Source organism: Vidua macroura, chromosome 1 (genome assembly GCF_024509145.1).
Source record: "Vidua macroura isolate BioBank_ID:100142 chromosome 1, ASM2450914v1, whole genome shotgun sequence".
In the NCBI taxonomy this organism is placed as follows: domain Eukaryota; kingdom Metazoa; phylum Chordata; class Aves; order Passeriformes; family Viduidae; genus Vidua; species Vidua macroura.
This window is the reverse complement of record NC_071571.1, coordinates 18,340,236-18,367,334: the sequence shown is the minus strand read 5'-3', so window position 1 is coordinate 18,367,334 and position 27,099 is coordinate 18,340,236. Positions and strand designations below refer to the sequence as shown.

General features: G+C 41.9%; 1 non-coding gene across 1 annotated transcript; it reads right to left on the bottom strand.

Moving 5' to 3' along the window:
* Window positions 1–21,994: 21,994 nt before the first annotated feature.
* On the bottom strand, window positions 21,995–22,068 carry TRNAN-GUU (transfer RNA asparagine (anticodon GUU)). The gene has a single exon. It is a non-coding gene; the product is annotated as a tRNA-Asn (tRNA).
* Window positions 22,069–27,099: the final 5,031 nt, after the last annotated feature.

The following is a 27,099-nucleotide window of genomic DNA, read 5'->3' as shown; positions in this document are numbered from 1 at the left end:
AAACAATTTCAACTTTCATTAAAGAGCAAACAGTCCTCAGCCCTCTGCTAGAGAAGTGCACAGAGGACATGGGCAGTTCTTCTCTCTCACTGCTCGTGGCAGCTCCTCTCTTCCCTTGGGCTGCAGTACCTGCATCCTTTTGGTGTGCACTGTCTGCAACTCTCTCTCTACCTCCAGCCTCCCTTTCCAGAGGTGGGGCAGGGATCACTGGTTTTATGATGCCCCTGCAGTTAGCAGCAGTAATCCCTTCTATAAAATTGTTTCCTCACTGAGGACTTGCACAGGAACAGCAGTCTTAGACTACTTCTCCACACACTGAAGGGAGTTCAAACACTCCTAGATCCCATCGACAGGGCAAATCTGTGGGGGTGCATTTAACCCCTTAATTTTGAGGTTGTGCCGAAGTTGAGCAAAGAAGTGAAGATCCACTGAGCCACAGAAAGTGGCCAAGAGTGCACCTCATACCCAGCAGTGGAGGTGGTGCCAAAGGGAGCCCTCAAGTCTGTCAGCCACTCCTGTAACATTCCTACATTTATCCAGTTACAATCATACTCACAATGCATAAGCATCCCTGTGGCAGCCAGGGTGTTACACTCTCCCTGAAGTAAATAGAAATCTCACTGCAGTGCAGGAGTTTTCCTCAGCAACACACCTTTCCCTCGGAGACTGTCCTGATGCCTGTCTCCCCTGGGAAAGGAGCACAGACTAGGCTGCAGGTCCTGCACACACCAAGAAGGCTCCTTCCTGACCACAGATAGGTGCTTCACTTCTGGAGAGAGTCACATTTCAGATGGAGCCCTGTCTCTTGCACCCCCAGTTAGTGAGTGTAGGTGGCTTGCAGACCATGAGTTTCTATAAATACCACTTGGAGGATTTGCCTCTCCTCATGCACTGTATACAGTGTCCAGACAGCTAACCTGCAGGTCTGATTTCTCTGGAGTTTTAAATTTGCACAGGAAAACACCATCATTTCCCAATTTCATAGTACTACACTTTGCAGCTTTAATGTTCTTTTAATGGAGTTTGTAGGTGCAATACATAAGTACAAACATATTCAGCATATGGTAATAAACTGCTTAGTAAATATAAATACACTAGCTCTCACCAAACTGAAACTTTTTCATTTACTGTTAATTGACTACAAGGATTTGTAAATGCTGAAAACAAAACTTTGGCATCAATAATTAATAAAATACAGCAATAACATACTAATCATCTGACGGGATCAAGTAGCTAGTTTTTAGATCATAGGATATATGATCAAGTGTAGAACTGATGATGTTCATTTCTCTCTAATTAATGCCTAAACCAACATTCAAACAACATAGAAGATCTGGGTTAGGAAAGCTGTTATTGCCATTCATTTTCTTTGCTCGTTATTTTGAGGAAAGACCCATTATGTGAGTGAAAAGCAATTGTTCTCGTGGCCCTGACCCCTGTCAAGATGGAGACAGGTGTAAGGCAGACTTCAAAAGGAAAAGACCAGGAATGTCTCTAGCAGGGCCAGTCAGGAGAAGCAGTGTAAGGCTGCTGGCTACCTGCAAGCAAGAGCAGGGAGTTTCCCATTGCTTGCCCTCCCACAGGGAATGCATGGTCATTTCATGGCACCAATGCCTCCAAAGCAGGTAGAAATGTAACTCAGGAGTAACTGAGGCCCCAGACATGATGCCTCCTCCTTCCCTTACCTTCCCACTTGCTTAGGGAGAGCAGGGGAAAATTCTTTCAGAACAGGAATGGAAAAAGACCATTTGCTGCCAAACCTGGGCTACCTCCAGCACATGATCCAGCATGGGAGAGGAAGCAGTGGGAGCAGTGGGCAGGGTCCTCTGAGTGCTGCTCACAGGTACCAGCTGGCATCAGACCCCAGGGCCTTTAAGATGCTGCCACATCCTGTGCCTGTTCAACTCCCCACCCAGTGATTACTGAGCAGTAATCAAATCAAACCTCACCCCTCACATCTGCACATACAACAAGTGGTGCCACTGCAATGTCTTCCCTGCTCTGTTGTGCCCACATGTCCCCTCTCTATATTCTTGTATTTGCCAGCTTTCTGGAGGAGGTTCTCTTTTTTTTATACAGAAACAGTAGCTCTCGATTTCCAGCCACTAGTGCCTCAGTGCTGCTGCAGTAGAATCATTATAGGAACAGAACAGATTATAGCAGTCATTATAGGAACAGAAAACATCATGCTTGGAAGATGAAAAAGAAGCTGAGAAAAAATGCATCATAGTCTTAAATCTAAAATAGTTAATAAGAAAAATTAAGAGAAGCAGAATGTAGTTTGTTGCATATTTGCATGGCCAATACTTGGAATGCTCACTTCAAGTAGCCCTCTCTTGCAGAATTTTGTATACATATACATATATGTATATATTGCAGCAGTTTTTCATCTAACTGTTGAAATACTGTAATGATCACATGTTTCACTTTAAATAGAAACTCCTACTGAAAAAAGATCTGGTAGGTAATTTTCTTTCACATCTGTGATGGGAGATGTATTATGCATTTGAAGTTTGAGCCAGCGTTTTCTCTTGCCTTTTTTTTTTTTCTCTCTGAAGAGCCAACAAGAAAGAATGCTTCATTTTACTGCTCTGCAGTTTTGAAAAATGAAATGGGTTGGACCATGATGAAAAGCTGAATAGTTTGATCTGTCTGTGCTTTGGCTAGGTTTTGCTACAGCATGAGGAATTCAGATCTCCCCACAAACAGTGCTCTAATGATAGGGTACCACAGCCTAGCCCCAGTGGCAGGGGAGATCTACTGCTCTTACTCACTCTGACATGTTTAGTCCAAGTTTTAATTCTTTCAGGAATAAGACTAGAAACTATGCAAGTCTGCATGTCTGCCCCATGGCACCATCTTTATGTTGATTTCACTGTGTTGGATGTACATATGTTACATCACACCACAGGGGTGGGGGCTGGACAGGATCAACACCTTTTTTTGGCTGCCTCCTTTTTATGCTATGTTTGTTTAGCCTGCAAGTTCAGGCCATGTTCAGAGGAACAGTGCATAACATCCATCAAATTTGGGTTTATTGATCAACTATTTCAATTTGCAATGAATACAATAAAGGATGTCATCCATATGTTCAAGCAGCAAAGGAAAAATTCTGTGAAAAAGACACATCAGCAGTTATAGCATATACAGAAGGAATTTCCTTCCTTCTTTTCTGCAACTTCCAAAGTCTTTATTAAAGTGTTTGGGCCCCATTCTTCACCCATGGACATTGGTAAAACCTCATGAATATCAGTGGAAGACAGGTTAATTTAAACCGGCCCAGAATCTGGAAGTGAGAAATGCCTTCTTTTTATGCCCCAAAAACTATAGATAATAATTTAATAAAACGCTAGACTAAAAAAATCCCCTTATATGGAATACTTATTTGTTGTTTGTTACATTACTTATTATGTTGCAAGACATAATACTTGTTACATTACTTATTATGTCCAACTAAAATACCCCAAATATATGTTTTATTAATATTTTCTGTCTCGCTTTTATGACATCTTATTCTCAAACTATTAATGTGCTTGTTTTAATCAATAGGTAGTGTGATAACACTGACACAAGAGATTGCAGCACATGGCAAAGGAATTCTGCTGCTCTACAATGATGTTTCTTTGTCTTTAAATGTTCAAGAAAAAAGCCAACAGTGATAAAAAATTGCATTTACATCGCTGTATTTAGGTTTATATTCCTATTCATAAACAATGGGGACTTGGTATCTTGAAACAGTAACATACTTTATAATGCAATCCAAATACTTTATTTTGAGTTACTACATAAAAATATTATAGATCATCCAACAGTATGAGAAAATGTCACTGTATTCATTTAAAATAGCTATCTGTGAAATGTGTGTTACCGTATTTTGCTTGGGGCAATATATTTCCATGCTTTATGAAATTATTAATTCTCATTAAATTCTAATGATCCCGTCTGAAAAGAGCAGAACTAATTAACTGCTCCATTAAAGTTATTACTTACTCCTGATGAGGCCTGTAAATGTTTCTACTTTGTTAGGCCGGTGAAAGTTTTCTGAACCACAGCGCCTGGCCTTACAGGAAAATTCCCCATTATTCCATAACAGTAAAATTACCAGGTCCTAACAACACCCATGTAACCTCTAAGATTGAAGTCTTACACTCTGAAACAAATATTTTCCTCCTTTCACAAATAAAAGAAAATTAAGCCCATGCTGGCAGGAAGGATCTGCAGAACCTGCATCAGACAGGTGGTGTCTACTTGGAGCCAGCACCTATACAGAGAGTAGTTGTTTAAATATCTTTAAGGATTTGGAGTGCAGTGGCTCTGTACCTCTGCTGTCACTTGTAAAACCAAAATGACTTTGCTATCTCTCCAGAAGGCTGTGAAAAATGATGACACCCGTGAGGTTCTCACATGCTGTGTCTGCTGAGGCTTCATCCCTGCCCCACGGACAGATGGCAGAGCCACGAGCAGCAGCAGAGCCTGGAGAGCAGCACTGTCCCCCCAGTTTGCACACTGAGCTGGAGTGCTCAGCATAAACTGGTAATTTTGAGAGGATACAGGGTCATCTTCAAAAATAGGATCTGCTTGAAGACCATAATAACTGGTCTGCTTGAAGACCATAATAACAGGTGAGTTCCCAACATGGACTAAGGACAAGTAAAAGAGCTTCAGCAGTCTCAGCACTGCCAGGTCAAGATCACAGAACCTCAGTGAGAGGTCACCAGTGGAAATGAAGGAAGAAAAGCATTGATCAGAGCTGACAGGAAAAGCTTGCTGACTGAAGCAGCAAACAAACTGCGACAGTTGCTTTCACAACCATGTAGTGTACAAACATCCATATGTGAGGAAGATTTTAAATACACACATGTAAAAATCTCCAATGAAAAGGCTGTATGCTGATCTGACCACAGAACTAAAACAGATCCTTTTATTGCTACTGCAACTCTGACTGAGAGCTACTCCAGACAAGTATCAAATACTTTAATCCATCAGATAATAATTAAAATGGAGATATATTAGTTAAAGAATTTGAAAAATTATTACTTTGGCAATCTATTACATTATTTACATACAATGAATAAATTATGTTTTAAATTATTTGCTCAGCTTCATTATTAAGCCATTTTTCAAAGGTTGATTTTTTGGGGGGATTTTGTTGGGGTTTTTTCAGAGTTTACTCTTTTCTAGACAAAGGCTGAATTTTTTAGGAAAATTAAATAGTTCTTAATAATGCTCCTCAGATAGTAAACACAAAATTTATTTTACATTCAACTCCCATCACTCCCCAAGAAACTCCTCAGTTTGCAAGGCTTCTGCCACAAAACCAATTTTTATAATGGCCACTGATAATTTGGAAATGATCAGAAGTTAGATTTGCAACCTAAATTGACAAATACACACTGTATTTTGACTCTCTCTATGCCAGTCTCTGCTATTTAGGCACTGAGGTTTGGCTGAGAGTTTTGGATGCTTCTCTGCAGTAAACAAATACAATCTGAAATATGAAGCGCTCTGGAAATACTTTTTCCTCTATGTCACCCCTTTCAGTCACAATAGCAGAATGATCAATTCTTATAATTAGCCCTTGTTCCAGCCTCTTGAAAAATGTTTTGCCAAACATTTGCAGTTGCAACTTTTGACAGCACAAGCTTTCTTTAAACCCCTCCCCCTTCCCTGCTTTTTCATGGCCTCCATGTGCACTGGGCATCCCCAGGAAGGGAGCTGATTCACCATTTGGGACAATCCCAAGAGGTTGGTGATCAGCTGCACTTTGTTCAGGGATGGTCCACACCGAAGTCAGTAATGCTAGTAATGCTGTTTTGGGCCCCAAGGCAACTGGGCAAGGAAGTGTTTCTAAGCGCTGGAAATTCCAAATGATTTGAGTTTTCTCAGCAGCAGAAGCAGCAATAGGACCTAAAACACTCTCACACTCTCAGGCTGGACTCCTCTGAGCAAGCAAGCCCCACGCACAGCCCCAGGCTCAGCTGCTTCCTGGGAGAGGCTGCATCATTCCTTGGGGCACCTGGCTCCATCACCCACGGCAGCCTGGCGTTCCCACCACCCACATTCTCCCTGGAGAGCTGTGCCACTTGCCGAGAGCTTCCAAAATAGCAACTTCCCAGCCCATAAGCTTTTGAAAACATTTGCAACCAATTTTACAGTTAATTAAACCCAGATTTGCTCTATTCAGTCATTTGTTCTATAACTTCTAAATCTTTTTTGGTTTAAAGTTTAGAAGGTTTTTTTAAGTCATGTGCAAGCTTTTGCTGTAAATAGGTTAATTGCACCTCTGATCTTCCTCCAGCATCTGCCAGTAAAGACAAACAGTTTTCAAACATCCAGGCCTAACATGGATCACAGCATTTCAAGGTGGGACCAGTCCCATGGCGCTGCCAGCAGAGAATCCCATGCCAAGTCATACAGCTAGTAAATAGTATGGCATCAATTCCTCAAAAATTTCCATAGCAAGAGTTTTAGGAAAAGATCCAAATACGCCATCAGTAAATTTCACAGAGTAGGTATATAAAGCCTTTGCAGTTGCCGTGTATTTCAAGAGGTCTTTCTCTCACACGTGGTTGCAGTCCACAGAATCAAAGCTTACACGAACTAGACATGCCACAAATTTTGAAACTCTCCTCTTTCCTCTGCTCAGAACAAATGTAGGAAAATTGTATGATGCAAAATCACTCACTTTTTCTCAACAAGACAAAAAAATCATTATTCATGTTTTTCTTTTAAAATCAATATTTTTACCAAGAAAGAGAAGTAAGTTGTTGCAAGAAGGACTGTCTGGCTTGAGTTTAAAGGCAGGCTTCTCCTAACTGGCAAACAGTTTCCTCAGCAATGTGCCTTTCTCTAGTTCCAAAGCAGAATCTCTTATGACTCTTACCTTGGGTATGTAAATGAGGAAATGCCAGTTAAGCTCCTGCTCACCAGAGACCAATTATTGATTTTCTTCCTCTCTTTATTCAATGAATAGAATGGACAAGATTTTAAAATATTTTAAAAGCCTTTTGGGGGAAAAAAACCAACCTATTTAAAAACATCTGCAGTGAATTGTAAATATTAACCAAAAAAAAAGTCTTGCCTCCATTTCTGGTGAGTGCTATAATTTTTTTTTTTTGAGAAATGCGTGATCCATATTCACTGAATAAGATCACAAAATCAACCCTGTGCCTTGAAGAGCAACTGGAATCACAGACATCCTTGGCAGCTGTACTTAGCCCTAGCCCTGGACAAAGGAATTCATCCTACAGAATCTGAGGTAACCAAGTGCACAACGTACTGGTATGACCCAGAGACAAGCAACAAGTGCTATGGGAGCTATAGGCTGTATTTTCTACCTTTGTAGAAAGTAATGACTGATTTACTTAAAATGAGAACTTAAATCCTTCCTAGATCAGCCTGGAAGGTATGAGCTGATGTCCAGTAAAAGCAAAAATCATCCTGTGAACCCAGATTAATTGTCGTCTTGGTTTTGAAAGCTAGTAATTTATTTATTCCTACAAGGAAAGCCCATTTGTGCATTAGAATTATCTCAGTACCTTAGACAAACTTTCAGAAAAGCTTTCCTATGTAGCAGCCAGTAAAATGAACTGTTGGAAGTTTCATTTCTGACATTAAAAAAACCCAAAACCTTCTGGTGTTTAGTACCTTCAAATTGATATTAGATATTATTATAATTCTTTTTTAAAAATCGCTGTGCAATTCGTTAAAACAATGATATTGGTGCTACTTACCATCATCTCCTGCTGCTGGTAGAAGACTACAGGGAGGGAGCACAGATGCCAGTGAGAGTCTGACTCAAGGCCAGAGCACCAGCCCTGCAATCCTGCCTGTAACAACAAGCAGGGTGAGATTTCCCAGACCACATCCAAGCACAGGGACGGGAGAGCACTTGTCAGTCATTACCCACATTGGAGACAACACCTACTCTCTGAAAACACTGCTGCATTCTAGTCCTTTTCTTTCTTAAATTGCACATCCTCACAACCATTTGATTTTTAGACAGTTGTCTTTATTTTGCAAAGAACACCCTGTGTATTTTAGGCAAACCTGCACCACACTCGAATAGACCAGCAGTATGAGTCAGATACAGTTCTGTCAATCTGTGTAAGGACGAGCCATTCCCTCAATACTTGGACTCAGGATCCTTGTGGGTCAGCACAATTCAGAATATTCTGTGAGTGTGTGTGTGTGAGCAGCTTATGTAAAATGTGCATGATATACAAAATGCGCATCAATCAAAAATATCACCACAATCTTGATATAAATCAAGATCCACAACTCAAAATCCAAAGCTCTAGTTTAAATAAATTGGAGTTCTGTATAAGGATTAAGGTCACAAATTCTTCTTCTCATTTGAGGAAGTGGGTACAGGGCTAGAAGTAAGAGAGTCATACAGAGGGGTGTTTAACCTTAGTTAACAAAAACAAAAACAAACAAATAAAAAACCAAACCAGGAAACCTGCAGATTCTGTATCCAGAATAAATATATTATACCACTCTCATAAATATTCACTTTTTGAACCCATTCCAAAATTCACCAGAACTCATGCCAGTTTTTTTCTCCAGTTGCTTTCTGCATCAGTGAGACTCCTGACCTCACACACGGCCACTTTCCTCTTTGACATTTTGACATCATCATTTAAAGGCTGTTGTTATCATGGCAGGTTCTTTACAGCTGGAACAAAGAAACAGTATGGTTTTACTTCTTGGGAAGAACATTTACTGAACTTCCTGCAACCAGTCTACTCCTAATCCGTGGAAACCAATGGCTCATGTTCTGAGGAAGTCAAAGGATTTGTGGCTACTTACTGTACCAATCAGAAGGAAAAAGCATAGAGAGCTTGTTGCTGAAATTGTCAGTGGTTGCAATTAAAGGTGAATTAAAGGAGGGACACAGATCAAGAATCACCAAAGAATGGAGTATCAGGTAAAAGAAGAGGTAAGACATACCTTTTTTTAAAGAGACAAGTATTCATATTGCCTTCAAGCTGCTGACCAAAATTCCTCTTTACAATGGATTATATATTCCTGTAACCTGTTTTAATTCCTGCTTAATGAATAAGAATTCTACTAGTTTTCAAAGACTAGTTTGTCTTTCTCCTCTATTTTGGATTCTCTTTTTAATCAATGAAAAAACTATTACATTTTGAAAAATAACAAACAGTTTTATGGGGCATACTGCATGAAGTACTGTTTCTTGTTAATTCAGACTATTTTTTTCAGTTTCAATGTTTTTGAAATATTAACAATTTCTATCAATCAGAGATGTGCAGAATTCAAGTTGCCAAACTAATTTTAAATAATTTATTTTAAACCAAATCAATTTACATTTCTATAAACATGATTTCCCAGGAAAACCTGATGAAATGAGATTTTCTCCAAAGGATTGCCTGCAGTCACTCTGGCTCATTCAGGCACATTTTCCTCCTTAATAAGTTTAAGGTACTATGGCCTAATTTTAATTTAACTAAACACATGCTTGCTAAAATTAACATTGAGAGTTGTCATCAAAGCTTCAAAATTAATTTTTTAAATAGCATTGTAATTTTAAATTTCAAAGTTATGTTTAAAAGCACAAGAAATCCAAACTGTAGACAGAAGCAAAACTGTATTTATTCATTAATATGTTATTACTGACAAAAATGGGTAACATAATTATATGATTGTATTTTAAGGTTATCTTTTAGCAGCATCCCTGCCCTTCCTGTGTCTGGAAAAATGTATCAGTAATTTATGTTGACATTAGTAATTAAAACATTTCATGGGATTGTTAATTTTTAAATTTCGTCGTACTATTTTCAGACACCCTGATAACCCCCCCCCCCCCCATAAAAACCCAACAAAAATCTAGAGAAAATGACTGCTTATTCTATTGCTCTTCAGTATGTTTAACAACCACATTTCTGGGCGCTGTCATATAGCCAGACATACAGGAGCTATGAAATACACTTACAATTTATTGCCCATAATTAATTACACTCACAATCCTTTACAAGGAAAAAATTGTACCAATAAAATGGAGACCTTATAAAAAGAACTGCATATTACTTTGAAATGACAGGTTTCTCTAGCAGTTTCACTACTGCTTTTTGGCTAAAATCATTCTTGTTCAAATGGTGAATTGTCCACCTGGGCCTGGCCCAGCTCTCTCAAGAGCTCTGACTCCAGACTGGCAGCAAAAGCTGCATTCTTCAGCAGCAAAGTTAGCAACACCCAGGATTCTATAGCAAGTCTTGGTATAGCATGGTCTTGTGATATTTTTTTTTTAAATCTTCACATCTTGGAATTAAGAGATTACATGAAAAAATCAGCTTTCTTTTAACAAAACTAATTTTCAATTTCACTGGAGAATAAGTTGAAAAATCTTTTTGTAAAAACTTGGGGATGTGGAAGGCAAATAAAGCCAAGGGGTTTTTATACAGTAGAGACTTTCTAGGCTGGCATGTTGGGTTTATGTTCTATTTCATATTTTTAATGCTCAAGATTGACAACATTAATAGCGAGGTTTTATATCAGATGTTAAACACTGCAGAAGAGCAGCCACAGGTTAGAAGAGCTGAGTTCCTCCTGCATCGCTATTAATAACAAAATCCATTGCTTATAGAAACAATTGGGAGGAGATTAAGCATAGTAAGGGCTTTCTTTTGGTGTACTTGTTCAGAGGAAAGCAAAATCGTAGTTAGTATCAACCCACTTACTTGAGGAAGTGAACTGGGACAACAGAAATCTCCCAAACCAGGGAATGTGTTCCCCAAATGATTTTTTAAAATTTAGTTATAATTTATTTTAAAATGCGATTCCTGGCTTTCTTACTGCAAACCCGGGGCAATTTCAAGCCCCTTGCTGTTGTCCTCTTGAGTCTGTAAACAGGCAGAATTAAACAACAGCATTACTAAGTGCGACTTACTCCATTCATCTTAATGGACTGTTAATTATGACCACTTAAATGCCCACAGTGTTAACCCTGTCACCGCTGGCTGCATTTCACCCAAAAAGGCAGTTTATATGTGTTGATTTATACACAAACAAGTAAATGTAAAACGCTCCATCAATGCACTTTTAAGTGAACTAAACGATTAATAAAGTTATGAATACGGATTAAGAAGCCAGTTGAAAAATCTAAGAATTGTATTCTGAAGTTTATTCCTTTCAAAGATTACAACAAGGTGCTGCTTTCAGTGTCAACATTGCTGGCTAATTGTTTGAGGGCTGAAGGGTTTCAAATAGGATGGTGTTGGGTTTGTAGTGAATTTTCATGTAGTGAATTTTCAAGGGCTGGTAAGGTGTAGTTAACTGATTGACTTTGCACATCCTAAGTGATACAGCAATATGTAATGTCAGGATATAATAAGGCTAGCTGACTTTTCTTTAATTTCAGAAATCTTTATAGAGCTATATAAAATATGAAATATTTCTTTTTAAAAGCCAGGAAAATCTTGGGGAAAAAAAGTAATAGGTTTTATATATTGCTGCCTATAAAGCTGATGGAATTAATAGTTATGACAAATGGAATAAATTTTTTGGGCACAAATATATATGCATTTGGAGGGGGCACAAAAATCACAGTGGTTTAGAAGAATTCAACAGAACAATATTTGGAGTACAGTCATGACAGGAATTGTATTTTTAATATTGTATGTACTGCAAAAATAATAATTACCAAAGCCTTAGGTTTCATTGTCTCCCTAGTTCTCCACTGGCATCCCTGGCTATTTGAGGAAAATCTGAGCACCAAAAGGAACCACGTCCATTTCTTCTGTCACACCATAGGTTTTTCAGTCATTCCTTCCATCAAATCCTATGGTTGCTCCGGGCTTGCAGAAGTCCCAGAAACTGGGTGTAAGTGGTAAGCTGGTTAGCATGGGGAAAAGCAAGAGCTCACAACATTCATAGCATACAAACCCCTTGTAAATATTTTCTCAGTCTGCACTGGCAGTTACAACCACTGCACCGCCGCTGGCCGCCCATGCAATGGAGATTTTTGCAGCATAACCATCGTTTCCAGAGTCCACGGAACAGCCAATGTGCCACTTCCACAACAATTAGAAAACAACAGACCCACCAAGCAAAGCAGCTCTGAAACCAGAAACCATAATCCAAAACCCTGAAAACCCAACAAAAATTTGTGCTCAAGCATGCGGTCTGTTTTCCCCATTAAGCACTTTGGGGTATCAATTTTTTTTTTTTTTTTTAATAAGAAGTAGTTGTAAATGAGCAGTCAGGCCCATGTGGTCAGCACATAACACTGGCAAGAACAGCAGTACAACAGGACGTGGGCCGATGCTTTGGGTCTACCGGCACTGCCGAGACCCCCCTGATAGTTACCATAGAGATAGCAGGAGCCACAAAGAGCTTCGATCGCATTACTGGCTGGGAGGGGGTCAATTTGTATGCGCGAGCCCTGCTGGGATTGAAAGAATGCAGAGGAGGACAGGAAAGATAATAGAGAGAAAAATAAGTGAAGGGAGAATACAAGAAATGAGAAAAATGAAAGAAAGAAAGGAAAAGGGGGCAGGGGGAGATGGGAAAGCGACCAAAGGGAATGAGGGTTCTCAGAAGAAAACAATCCAGCAAAAAGACCAAGGGAAAATGGAGAGAGAAGGAGAGAAAACATGAGTGAGAAAATTCATCTTGTGCAGACAGCACTCGTGTTGCTGCCTGACAGGAACTGCTGCTCCAGAGGAGCTAAGCCAGTAGTGTGGCCAGCTGAAGGAGCAGCAGGAATAGAGGGATGGATGGATGGATGGATGGATGGATGGATGGATGGATGGATGGATGCTGCACCTGACCCACACCAGAAAAACTGCTCCAAACACAGAGCAGAGGAAGGAGACTGAATCGGAGAGGAGAGGAGAGGAGAGGAGAGGAGAGGAGAGGAGAGGAGAGGAGAGGAGAGGATGGCTTGTGTCTATATGCCCACATGCAAACATTCTGAAGCTACTGCCAACTGCACCAGCACCACAAAAGCAAACAAGTTTGTTTCTTTCTTCTTTGTGCTCCTCAGTGAAGGGCACTGAGGGCTCAGGGTAGGACAGCTTTTGCCTCCGAAAGCTGTGACTGCCTAGTCTGCTGGGGTTGGAGCTTCAGCAAATGCTCTGGGGTCTCCGTGAGGACCACAGCAACCTCCACATTCCCAGCTGCCTCCTGCAGACAACACCTAAATCCCTGGTCCAGAAAGTCTGAGAAGAACAGTTTGAATCATTAACAAAATCAGCAGAGTCTCCCAAACACCAAATTTGGGAAAAAATCTCTTAGGGATGACAGTGACCATTGCAATAAGTGGACTGTGTTGTTGCAAAAATCTGTTGTTCCTCTGCAGGTTAGTAATGTCACAGGCAAATTTGTTTGTCTGCAAGAGGAATCTTAGCAAAGTCAGAGATAGAGATTTAATACATAACCAGTAACAGTTAAAGAAAAACGTCTTATTTGGTGGCGTGTTCCTCAGCCCTGTACCTCACAGAAAGTAAGGGTAACAAAAAATGTCTTGTTTTGGTGGTGATGCCATCGTGCTGCAGCAACTCACCTTGCAGTTCCCAGGACACTTCACAGCCTCGTGATGGTACTCAGCTGGGATTTTAGTTTGCTGCCAGAGGAATGCCCCAGAGGTTGGCAGGGCAGCAGACTGCTGCAGGGTACTGCAGCCCCATGGCTGAGAGACAGGAGAATGTTTCCTGGGGAGAATGACCATCTGCTGAGTTTTTCTAAAATGCACCTTTTTTCTCTTAGCAGCAGCACCACAGTATTCCTCATCTTGAGGGCCATCCTATTCAGCTCTGTGAGAAGAACATCTCCTTCATTTTCTCACAGAGAAACAGATTTAAATATGTTCAGTGAAAATTTAGCATGGATTTCAGAGACAACCCCCAACTGTCAATAGCATCAATTGGCCCAGCTGTATCATGTGCTCAGTACACACAGACCAGCCTAGAAGTGAATGTGAAGGTGTTGTTTTTCTTTTTAATAAGCCAATACTGAGTTTGTATCATTCCACTTTTCAAACCAGCTGCCAAACTGACCATAAAGTAGATTTCTCCTTTGCATATTAACACCAATGTCAAGTTGCCCCTAAGATCAACAGCATTGCCTTTGAGTTAAAAGCACACAGATGTCTGAGTAACAGTAAAATTACTGAAGTATGTAAAAGCCTCTGGAAATGCTGGAAAGCAGCTTTTCCATATATAACAGTGTCACCATTTAAGTCAAATACATTGTGATTTTAGCTTAAAAGGCCCTCCAAAGCAACACAAACTAAATTGAAAACACTTTCCATTCAGAGGAATATGCTCTTTACATAAAGCTGCAAAGTAAAGCAAGAAAATGGCATGTATAAAACTGCAAAGTGCCTTTGTAGGAAAACCTGAATAGTTTTATGCACAAGTTTCCGAATTGTCCTATGCATTAGAGCCACTATCTTTTTGAATGTGATTTATAACACAGAATCATTTTTAAAAGAGATGGTGTCAGTCCAGCCACAGATATACTCAAAGATTGCAAAGTCTTTTTTCAGCTCTTCCCTTATCACCTCCACACATGTAGGGAGAGGATCCTCCAGTAAGCCCCAATAGTTTCCAGCCAAGCCCAGCCCAGCCTCAACAGCCTCAGGCTGCTGAAGTCATTAAGATTTTTATGAACATCTACTAGCCAGATGAGTCCTCATTTCCAAATCCCTTACAAATTTTTCCACCATAAGAATACTTTCCAAAAGCTGGGTAATAGGCCCCAAACAGTTCTTTCAGTACTAATGTGAACTGGAAACTAAAAAATCATCCTGCAATGGTAATTCGTACAAGTCTCTTAAATCTTGAAAATGAGGCTATTCATTTTCTAATAATAAATCTTTACTACAGATAATCTTATCTTCCTTCCACAATAAACTCCTAATTATTACCTTTCCAGCCAGCATATCTGGGATTTTAAAAGTATGTGACAGCAGTAAAAGCAAGTGCTGGATTTTAGGACTGAAAAAAAGGGAATAGTTAGGTTAGGTATAAGAAGATCCTTGTTTTTCAAGATCTGGACAGCATGATATAACAGAACAAGTTACAAGCTGGGAGTGAACTACTCATATGAGAGAAGTCAAGGACAGCCACGGCCCCACCAGCTGTGGGGAAACTGCACCTTCAGTTTGTCCAGACTGTGCTGCCCAAAGGAAAGCAAAAGAGGAAGGTCCTTCCTTTTTTTTTTTTCATTTTAAGTTAGACCCGGTCAAACCCAGAATCCATTGCTAAATATTAAGGGAAAATGAACAAAACATTTTTGCAAATATTTGTCTAAACTGAAAACTTTGCACATCATTAATTACAAGTTTTATCTCTCATTTATACTGGAAGTACTTCAGGGCTGGCAACCCCGTGAGGCCCCGGAATACTGAGCACAGTGTGTGTCATGGCACAGACCTTTTCTGTATCACTTTCACTCTGCCGAGGCTAAGCAAATTATGCATGGCATCTGCAAGGCTAATTTTTGAGTTTCAGAATATTTATGTCACCCAAGAAAGAAAATCAGATAAAGTATGTCCTCATGTTAAACTGAAGATCTTAATTTTGAGTAGTAACCACTTATCACTGCCTATTTTCAATTGAACCATAGAAGAGGAAATATTTAAAGACATGATCTGAAGAACACATCTCTCTTACAAAACCAGAAATGCTTGCAGAGAATCTGTGAAGTGAAAAGGAGACCAGAATTGTCACTCTAATCCTGCCATTTTACTTCCCTGCTTTACAATAATCTTTTAAACAGTACAAGAAATTTAGCAACACCAACTTTTAAGCAGAATATTTACAAACAACTCTCAGCTTGTCAAACCAAGTATTCCTTATCAATATATGCACTACTCTAGCAAGCACTTAAGAGTTGCTTGCAGAGCCTGATATGCCAATGACACAACAAGAAAATAATATAACCAGAATATCCTGTCCATTTGGAATAAAATATAAAATCACCAGTCCCTTGGCCTCAGTTATTTGGAAATTCCCAGATATTCACTGCTCTTCTGGAAGGTGTGGATAGAAGTATTCCCACACCTCTCCCTGTCTATTTAACTATGAAGGTGCAATTTAGCTCTCAGGTTTTTCCAGCAAAGCTATGATGATGACAAAGGAACATGCTACTTAACAGAAAAAAATAATCTAAGCCTATCTTATATAACAATGCTTTAAGTACATTAGGGCAAATGAACTTCATGAATCAAAGTCATATTCTTTACAGGAAAAATATTATACTGGCATTTCTCTTCCTGTGAATGCATTTCTTTGTGGCAAAATATGTATTTTGAGTAATCATAAAACAGTTTTAAAGGTCAGTTATATTTTATTGATTTATGATTTAGAAAAAAATTTATTTCTTCTATTTATTTCTACAACATTTCTCTGTTCTTCATATCTGTGGGACAAAATACAGTGTTATATCTCCTCGGTCCTTCTTCACACCCTGTTTCCTCCCTGGAACCCTACATGCCTTTCACACATAAATCGGATTTCCATGACATTTAAATGCAGTTCCTTAAGCTTTCAGCAAATGTAACACAGCTTTCCTTTCTGGGCCCTACAGCAGTCCCCAGTATTACTCAATCTGGTTGTAATCTTCATGTATCTTAGATAATATTAAAAATTTGAGCTGAGTGTCACCTTCATTTTCAGAAAAAGACTTGCCCATTAAAAAGTCAGTGTCTGTTTTTCTAGGTTATTGTTTCTAGACTATGCTTTTTTTTTTTTTTCTCACAAGCACAAGTTTGTAATTTTAGCCTTTGATGAAGCTTGTAATTTGCATTTTAGCAATTTTGTTCACTCTGCTTTTCACAAATGCTGTTCTTTAGAGATTCCTGTGTGCTACAATTATAGAAAAATAACTAGGAAGCTGCTTGGTTTCATAGTGCCTTTGATTCAAATAGTCTCAAGAAATGCTGTACCAACATCAGGATGTGTAGGGAAGAGGTGCTAGATATATTTTTATGTATCAATCCATGGGGGAAAGTATGGAACTGAGAAATTAAAGCAAAAATGTTCAGATACAGAAAGTAAGCTGTACCAGGATGCTGAAATAAACAGGTTCTGCATATGCAGTATCTCAATTTCCTTGAAAAGTTAAAACCTTGAATAAGAACAGCACAGTTCTCGACAGGAACATTATCTTTAGCAATTAGGATTAGAACTGCTGCCCAAATTGACTTTATAGAAACCAATAAGTGAATAAAATCAAGCCGTTCTGTCTCAAAATCCTATTCTTTAATCTTCAGACAATGGTCTCCAGCCATCCCTGCATAATGTTTTTTTAGCTGTCTTTGGGGTTTTTGGGGTTTTTTTTAAGTGTGTTGTTTCTGCTCTGCTTATCTTTGAAGGAATAGGTCCACAGTAAGCAAACAGCAACGAGAAAAGAAATAAATAAATAATCCCGGGGAAGGAGCCTTTCTGAGCCTGTGTAGCTGAACCACTGACTTATTGTCTCTGCTCTCACCACACCCCCCACTTCAGTCGGTTGTTCCTCTGTAAAGAAAAACCAAAAAAAAAAAAAAACCAAAAAAACAACAACAACAAAAAAAAACAGAAAACAAAAAAACAACAAAAACATTTAAATTTGTGAAGGCCTACCATATTAACAGCCTTGCAATTTTTAGGGAGAAAAAACCCAACAACAACAAAAAAAGCTATGGAAAAGCTATTTGTTATATGAAAACAAAAAGAATCTAAAATCAGCATGTTGTATTTGTTTTCACCATCAGTTTGAGGTGGGGGGAAAAGAAAGAAAAAATAAAGACAGCTGTTAACCCATTTTAGTAGAAGTGGAAAAAATCCTGGGGACTTCTTAAGCCTAATTTCAGCCTAGAGTGATTTTTATGGCCAAACAATGAATCCTTAAAATAATTGGTTCATATCATGAATACACAAACAAACTCTGAACCGAGGCCTTGATTCAATTTCCAGGGTAATTTGTAGGAATACCTCCTCTGATTTTGGTGGTGGTAACAATGTACAATATCATAAAAAATAAAAAAATCTTTATCGATGTGTTCTGGCTGAACACAGAGCAATTGTTACTATGTGTTGCATGAGCTCTGAGAGTGTTTTTGCAGCATTACATGTGACTTATGTCGATGAAAACAAATCGATATAAATCGTGGGTAAAAAAAGCACCATCACTTAGAGAGGTACTAAATTTCCAGACCACAGTATTCAGATTATGATTATTTATTGCCATTGCAGGCAGATGAAAGGCTGTGGCGTTCCTTCCAGTTTCCCTGCTCCGTGCCAGCTGAATTCTGCGAGAGGGATGGTGTTAGAAATGGAAGGCTACAGTAATGTTAACTATGCTGTTTCCCTCCAACATCCATTTTGTTCCAAAGAAACACTTGCCAGAGATTAAAATATTCAAGATGGCTGTTTTCTGCACCCTTTCTGCGAGCTGTACAGTTTTTCATCTTTCCAATACTCCGGGTCCCCGTCTTTATTGAGACCATGAATATTTTATTCCCCATCTTATCTGCCTCCCAAGTCATTAAATATTGGCCAAAGTTCAAAGGGAGTTGCTTCACCACGGCCTCGCTCCCAGCCCGGACACCGCGCAGCCCTCTGGCCGCCGCTCCAGCTGGACGCCGCTCCCGCACCGCCGCTCGCCGCCGAGGATGCGCCCCCGCACCGCGACACCCCCGCCCGAGCCCCCGCCCGGCCGGGCCCCGCTCGTCCCCGCCGCCGGGAGGCAGGGCCGGGGCGGCGGCTCCGCGGGGGCGGCGGGGCCCGCGCCCCGCACCTGGACTTCCGCGCGGGCCCGGTCCCCTCCCGGGCGGCGGCCGAGCAGCTGCGGGGCGGGGCGGCCGCGGGGGCCGGGGGGCGGCGGGACCGCTGCCGCCGGCGGCTGCGGGGGGGTCCCGGCTCCGCGGGGCCCCGCCCGCTGGCAGGAGGCAGCGGGAAGCCCCGGCGAGGGGCGGGGGCGGCGCGGATCCCCCCGGCTCCCACGCAAAGCCCACCTCTCCCCTGGGGCTTCCTGTGGCGGGGGAAGAATATTCTTTTGTCCCCGCGTGTCCCCGTGTTTGTGAGTGTCCCGAGCAGCGGCGGGGTCGGCTCGGGCCGGGGGCTCCAGCAGTGCGGGCAGCCGTGTCCTCCCCATCCCCCGAGGCTCCGCCGGACGCGGCGGGGAGGGGACCGGGACCTGCACCCGCAGGGGACCCCGGCTCTCCGAGTCCTTCATCCCGCAGCGCCCGGGCACGGGCGGCCGGCGGCGGCTTCTTCTCCGCCAATTGCGGAGCCCCCGGGCGCTGCACGAGGCGTGGAACCGCGGCAGAGCTGTCCCCTCTGTCCCCCGCCCGAGCCACCGGCTGCCCCCAGCCCCGCGTCCCCGTCCCATCGCCGCGCGAACAAAGAGCCGCGGCGCGTTGCGGGTTGCTGGGGTTTATCCAGGCGCTGGTGATGCCAGATTGAGACAATCGGCGGTCCGCGGGTTCTGGGTTCTCCCGACCGTCTCGACGGCGAGTCTTCTCCAGCTGCCTTAGAAATTGCTTGGAATATCGGTTGGGAACACTTAGTCTGGAATTTATCTCGGTGTTAGTTAAGAGGTCACTTTGAATATGTCAAGCCTTTTCCTAAAAGCATCAGACGGTGCAGTCCCCCATTACATTTAGAACAGCGTTTATCCTAGACTGCATATAGATAAATGGATTAAGGGAAGAACCGGCTGGTTTGTCTGGGTACATTACACAGCTACGAGAAGCTTTTTGCATGTCTAAGAACTGAAAGCTCCACTGACCTCTGAAAAAAATTTTACTTCATACAAAGAAAGCTTCGATTCCCTGTCTAGTCCCAAAAATGTATCAGGTTTCCCGTTCTCCACAATCTTAATTGTAATTAGTTAGTGAGCAGATGGGATGAGGCACTTCCCATGCACGAGCTTTCCACTTCTACAAAATGAGTTTATCAAGCACTGCCCAAACGTCGCTTTGTATTACCGAGCCCATGATGAGCTTCCTCCTGTACACGTGTCGCAGGATCGCGGTGTGGATGCTCGCACCCCACACCTATTTTAACAGGTTTGACGATGTACGCTTGCACAGCGACGTGTAGCAACTGGAATGAGCCTTAACAAACCCCGTGGTCAGCAATAACCACCCCTATAAAACGCATCTGTGACTTGCTAAGGAGAGCAAGACTTGCTTTATGAGAGCAGAAACGCCTGTCCTTCCCCGTGAACTATCAGCTAATTTTAGTTTCTAAATTGTTACTGGTTTTGCAGACACTGCTGCTTCACACTGACATGATCATTTTTTTCTTGGTGGTGGTTCCTGTAAGTTCTTGATGCCTGCCTGCTAGCGCGGCGGTCCAAGCACTGGCAAATGCAGATTTTTAGATCTCATCCTCTGCGAGGCTTTGCTGGCTGCAGTGGATGCAGTGCTACCGGGCTGAATACATCCTGCACTGCAAACAGCGTAGAAATATCGAGGAGGGAATTTACCTGAACCACTTCAGTTAAAATAAAATTCCCCCCAACAGCAGGAAATATTTACGGTTTAAGCGTGGCTAACGCTGATAGGGGGGGTCCTGCAGAGAGCTACACCTCCCCTGATGCTCAGCACACGGCTGCCAGTTTTTCAAAATGTTTTACCGAAATGAAAAATATGTGGATGATAGGAAAAAAAAAAAAAAAAAAAAAAGCCAAGAACACCACCACATCAACGACTTAAGGTTTACGACTTTCAAAAGATTTTTCGGTGTTTCTAAATACATGTCTTTTCTCTGCTATCTTGGCTAGCGAGGGCCGTATCTTGTCATCGATGGTAAATCAATGGCACAGCCTGACCTTTAAGAGGGTTGTATCCCTTATTCAAACCAGGCGGGTTGAACAGAAAGATCTGTGAAATACAGCTTCGCTGGGGAAGGGGCATTTTTAATACGGATCCTGTTTTCTGTAAACTGTAAATAGATCCTCTCAGAGCTGGCAGAGGTCGGGCTGGAAGGCAGCCGGATTTCACGCGACCAGAGCGCTCGCTGGAATCGGCTCTCGGGCTCGGATACGGCGAAGGTGCCAACTTCTAATTGACACGTTTAGGCGAAGCTCCCAGAGTAATTGCTTTTAACATTCATTTATGCAAAGCGGCTTCGCGCGGGCAGGGCGAGCCCGGAGCGGCCGCGCCGCCTGCCAGCAGGGAACGGGCCTGGAACACGTCCCACCTCGGGCGGGGAGGGACCCGCAGGGCACCGCGGTGTCCCGGTCCTGCCCGCCGGGCCCCGGGACGCGGCGGGAGCTCCGCAGGCGGCTCTGCCGCCAGGCTCCCGTGCCCCCGCCTCTCTTCACCCGGCTGCGCGGGCTCCCTCCGCCGCGGAGAGACGCGGCTGCCGGTCTGCGCGTTAACACCGCGCCGCGGAGCGCCGGCCGCAGTCGCACTTGGCAGAGATCACAATAATCCTCTCGCAAGCGGTGCTCGTCCCCGAATCTCGGCTGCCAGCCGGGCTGTCCGCCGGCGATCTCTCGAGTGCTGGAGCACGGTGAGCGCCTCCCGGAGCAAACTCCAATCGCCCGGCAGCATCGCTCGTTATCCCGGAGCAGCTCGAAGACCGTATTTTCCTTCGCACCTCCCGCCGCGGGAGGAGGGGGTGCAGAAACTCCCGGGCACTCGGGTCCCCGCCAGCCTCAGGACAGAGCCGCCGCTGCAGCCGACGGCGCTCGGGGGCCACTCACAGCACCCGCACACCCGCAGGCAGGCAGAAGCAGGTCTCGGGTGTCCCGCAACCCTCGCCCGGGAGCGGCGGGGCACGGCCGAGTGGCCCCGCAGGAGCTGGGGCGCCGTGGGCAGGGCAGCCGCTCTGCGGCCGGCTCAAGGCTCAGTGCTCGGGGCGGGCCCCGCCGCAGCTGGGGCCGCCGCGCTGCGCTCCCCGCCGGGGGCCCCCCTGCCCGGCAACACGCGGCGCCTGCAGGGCCGCCGGCGCTAATCTCACATCCTCCCCCGGCGCACACGCACAAAACGACGGCCGGCGGCGGGGGCGGCGCCGGGCCCAAAAGGAGAACGCGTCCCTGGGTGGGCTCGAACCACCAACCTTTCGGTTAACAGCCGAACGCGCTAACCGATTGCGCCACAGAGACTCCGCTGCGGGTCCTTCCGCCCTGCTGCCCAAGTAGTGTGGCGCCGCCCCTGTCGTGTCCCTGCTCCTTTCTCGCTCCTGCTCCGGCCACCGGCGGCCACTGCGGACCCACCGAGCCCGGGAACCTAAACCCGAAAACAGCGGTTTTTCTTCCCCTACCCAATGAGAAACCCTCATTCTCAAAGCCGTTGTTGGCAGCAATGGTCTTTATTTCACGGAATAAATTAGTGAATCAGACTTAAAACTGCTTCTTCTCGGATGCTGCTAACTGATAAGTTACCTATGCAAACCAAAATAGGCAGCAGTCCCTCTGTGTGTAGGATAAGTGTGTATACAGTTCTAAGTACTGGAAACCATCGTGAAGAAAAGCTAACATTCCTGTTTATTATTTTACCAAAATCTTCTTCCCAGAGTACCTTACAGTAAATCCATACCTACAGCTCTGCAAGTACAAATTTTCACATCTGAACCTGAGAATTGTTTCCCCTTTGCTTTCACAGACTGATCCTGTTTGAATCTCTTTGAATTTTTACAATATCTTTGGCTTCATGTTGTCCCTGTGTCTCCCTGAAGCTCTGCCTGATGGCTCTTTTGCCCATTAAAAGCCCTTGGAGTCGAGTAGGCACATGGCACTCACAACCCCAGCACAGGCACTGACTGCTTTCCAAGCAGTGCTGGTTATCTCCCGGTATTCACCCATCCACAACCAAGAAGTCCCACCTCACTCACTCCTGAAACCAGAGACTCTCATATTTTGCACAATACTGCTCATCAACACTGTTTGACTTCATTCCTCATCCCAGTGAGTAACTTTATACTGATCATTTACTGATCACAGCTCAACCTTTCCAGTTTTTCCAATACTTTGAAAAGACCTACATAAATGCCAGCATTATCTCAGGATGGCTCAATTTTCTTTTATTGTGCATTTTTGGTACCTTACTGACTGACACATTTTAAAACCTGGAAGAGAAATACAAGATATGCAAGTCCTGAAGAGTAATTGAAATAATTATTTTGAAGGTTGCTTTTTGGGACACCATGCCTGCTGCTGCATATTTTCCTACCCAGATATCTGCTATTCTCAGGGTCAGAAGAATCAGTTCACAGGCTGGACCACTTCTTTCTGCTCTGTGTAGGTGGACAAGCAAACGTTCCTGTGATTTTATGCACAAGCCAATGGTATTCAGTGGAATGAACAAGATTTCAGTCAGACTAAAGCCCTAACCCATAGATCCACAGACCTGTCGACTGGGTGTGGATTTTGGGCCCTGAAATGTTTTACTTTATACACATGAATATTCACATTAGTTTTAGTGAACGTAAGCAATTTTCAAACTCTGTGTCTAGAGGCCAGATCTACAAAGGATCTTTGCTATTCTGATATTGAACACTAGCTCTAACTCTGAGCTGTCTCACCTGGTGTAAGACATCTAAGGCTGCCTACTCAATGCAGTGACAGAGGAGGAGTGCTGTAGCTGAGTCTACACAGTCACTTGGCACCTTTCTTCTCAGCAGTATTCCTCCCTGAATCTCAGAATCTCTCATTTAAAGTCTTACAAAGTAAAAAGCAAAATAAAAAGAACACAGCTGTAAGTATTACCCCTTAAAGCTTGAAACCTACACATCAGCAAAAGATCCAAACATGGATGGCTTGGCTGACTGTGGAAGCACCAACCAGTGAGACATCATACCAGAGGGCAACACTGTCCATCACTGCTCTGCAAATGGAAAAGATGTGCTACCTACTACTGGGAGAAGGTGTTTGACTGTATCTTTAGTAGAAAGGAAGAGCCCAAGTACTGTTTAAGGTATTCAGAAACCAGAAAGGGCTGCTACTTCAGAATAATCACCCTTCCTATCAGGGTTTTGTTTTTTATTTCTGGACAGCTCTGTTCCTTGATATGCTGTTTCTTGTGGATTATTCTGGGAGGTGCTTAGTTCTTTGCAATATTTCATGCATATAATTTAAATACTATTATTGCATTCACTACCTATGATTCATATTATGGTTTAGAATTTTATAAAAACATAAATTTATAACAATATCTTGCATTTTAATATATTAAAATAGAATACTATATAATGTGAACTAATTTATATTTTATATAATAACTTTTTTTATTCCTAAATCTGTGTGCTTAAATGTTCATTGCTATGACATCTGTGACCTTCTTCAGATATAGTCTTTGGTTCTTAAATGTCAGAGAGAGTTACTGTAGGACAGAGGGTGAAACTGGTATTGTTTACAAGATTTATAAATATACCATATATTCATCTGCTGTTCAGAAACAAATAAATCTAGTTTTTCACCCAGAAAAATTCCTAAAATCAATTCCACAGAATATAGCAGAAACAAAAGAATCTTTCCACTTGTATCACAAAATTACTCTATTTCTACAATTTCTACATGGGAAAGGACCATTTTCCCCCAACAAGCACATGCCCCTACTTTATTTATTATCCTCTGTCAGTTTCGGTCAGCTATTTGTCAATTCTCAAGTTACAACTCTGCCCAAACTACAAAAATTCATAGTCACAAAAAATTGTGTAACAGCTACTCAGTTTCTGTCCAAATGCATTTCTAATTCCTTACTTTGTAACAGAAGGTTACCATCCAAAGATTTCTTGTGTTTTCCTCAGAAACATACAATTCTAATCCTTACAAGAATTGGACATTAAGATAAATGGACAGATAAATGTAATTCAACATTGCTATTAGAGTTATTATGGGCAGAGAATAAGATTTCCATGACAAAAGATTTTTCTTCATGGAGCTGCAAGCATCAAACCATGGAAAACATTATCCCTGAAGAAGGATTCAAAAGGTTGGAAGAAGCAGGTATTGACAGTTTTTCTTGACCAATTGCAAGACTTCTGTTATATTATTCTTCCAATAAAATGCATTTGTATGTGGTTTTTTTTTTTTTTTTTCAGTTGTTTGTATACAAATTTGCTGCTTTCCAGATACAAAGATGGCTTATATTTCTTTACAGACTTTATAAACTAAACACTTCTATTCTTGGGTCGGTTAATAAAATCAGAAAAGTGCTATAACTAAGAGGACATCCCTCCAAATCTGATCAACTTGCCCTAAAAGCAAAGAACAAGACTGAACATTAGTATTTTACTGAGCTATCTAATTTGCTTAGCCCTTGCTTCTCTTCTGATACAAGTCACACAGAAGATGATGACTAGGTGAGAAAATCCAGAAATCTTGGGTTATTGTCAACTGCAGACTGTTGGGTAAATTAAGTCAACCATACTCCCAAACTCCAAGTTTACCAAAAGGAAATGGCACAGGCTGCCTGGTTTTAGATCACAACATATGTAGTTGCACTTATGTTCAGGAGAGACAAAAAGTGGTTTCAGTGTGATTTGTGACAAAATTAGAACAGCCATTGCTATTATCAATAGTTTGAAATACATTCTGCAATTGTGGAAAAAAGACACCAAAACCCAAAAGCCTGCAACAATGACAAAAACAAACAAAATAAAAGCAAACCCCAAACCAAACAGAGAGGGCTGCATTCAGAATTGATCTTCAGTCTCAAATGACACACTGTAAGGGGAATTTTATTTTGCCATTCCCTACAATCTATCTGTTCTAGTTGACTGCTGAAAAGAGTGCAATCATTGTGGCAATTAGTTCAATAGTTTACATAGACCCACACACAAATATAACGAAAACTTTAAAAAAAAAAAAAAGAAGGAAAACAAAAAAAACAAAAAAAAAACCAACAAAAAAAACCCAAACAAAAAAAAAAAAAAAAAAAAAAAAAAAAAAAAACAAAAAAAAACCCTATACAATATAAAGTGAAAAGAAGAAAAAATTACTAATGGGAAGAGTAATAATGATGCTTCCCACATAGAACTTATTTATCTCAAGCACTTCGTATTATCATGGTAAGAAAGGGAGAACTTTCCTGTCCTTGCAGGTTTTTTGAACTGCTCATACTGCGAATGTCTAAGAGTTCTTAAAATAATAGTGAATATTGTGAAAATAAGAATTAGTCTTATGCAACTGAACTTTAATGTTGTCTCTACATAACACACATGAAAGCACAGGAATTTCCAGCCAGTGTTTTCAGAAGCACCAACCTGTTTTACCATTTCCTGAAGTCCAGAATTCACATTTAAGTTCTCAGCATAGGCCTCAATTCAGGAAAGCAGCTGTATTCAGAGTAATAAGAAAGCACATGTTTCCTTCAAGTAAATAAAATTACTAGCATGGTATAAAACTGCTTTCCTAAACAGGTTAAATTTCAAGGAGAAAAATAAAGGACAAATTTTAGAGTAGACCCAAACCCACAGTTTATTAAGAAATGAGAAGAGCACAAATTTCATATCCTTGCCATGCCGAAGAAAACACATCTCCTTGATAGTCTCACTAGTTCTAAGTTATTTTGCAGGTCATCACAGCAGTCAGGTTTACATCTGCTGCAGTGCTACAATTCAGCCAGAATGTCTGAAGGAAAGGCAGTGAGAAAGGAATACACGGGTAAGCTTTGTGGATCCAGTCCAGATATTTCCAAACAGGAATCCAACACGTTTGGCCAGGTTGCAGGCTTAAGAAACCTGTGCTGACAGGTTGTGTTGGCAACACCACTTTTCAAAGAGTAAATAATAAATCAGATTCCTGTATCAGTGCTCTTTTCAGGATGCATTTACAGGCTCAAAGTGTTCTTGCATTGACTTCTAGAAGAGCGCTGTGTGACAGATGGCACAGAAGGTTCAAAGAATCATGGAAAAACAAATATATTTTAGTTTCTCCAGTTGCATTTCTTTTCAGCTAGCAAAATATCAACAAAAGTTTCTAATCCTGTAACTCTATTGTCAAAAAGGAGGGAGGTTATGATACCCCATCCTGAAACCAAACTTGAATTCCTATGGTTATCATTATCTCCAGAAGAATTCTAACTCTCTCAAACACCTCTGGTGCAAGGAAGTTTCTTCCATTGCTGTCCCCTAGCTGTCCCTTGCAATGTGAGCAACATCCTGTAGAACCTCAGGATACCAAACCTGTTGGTGA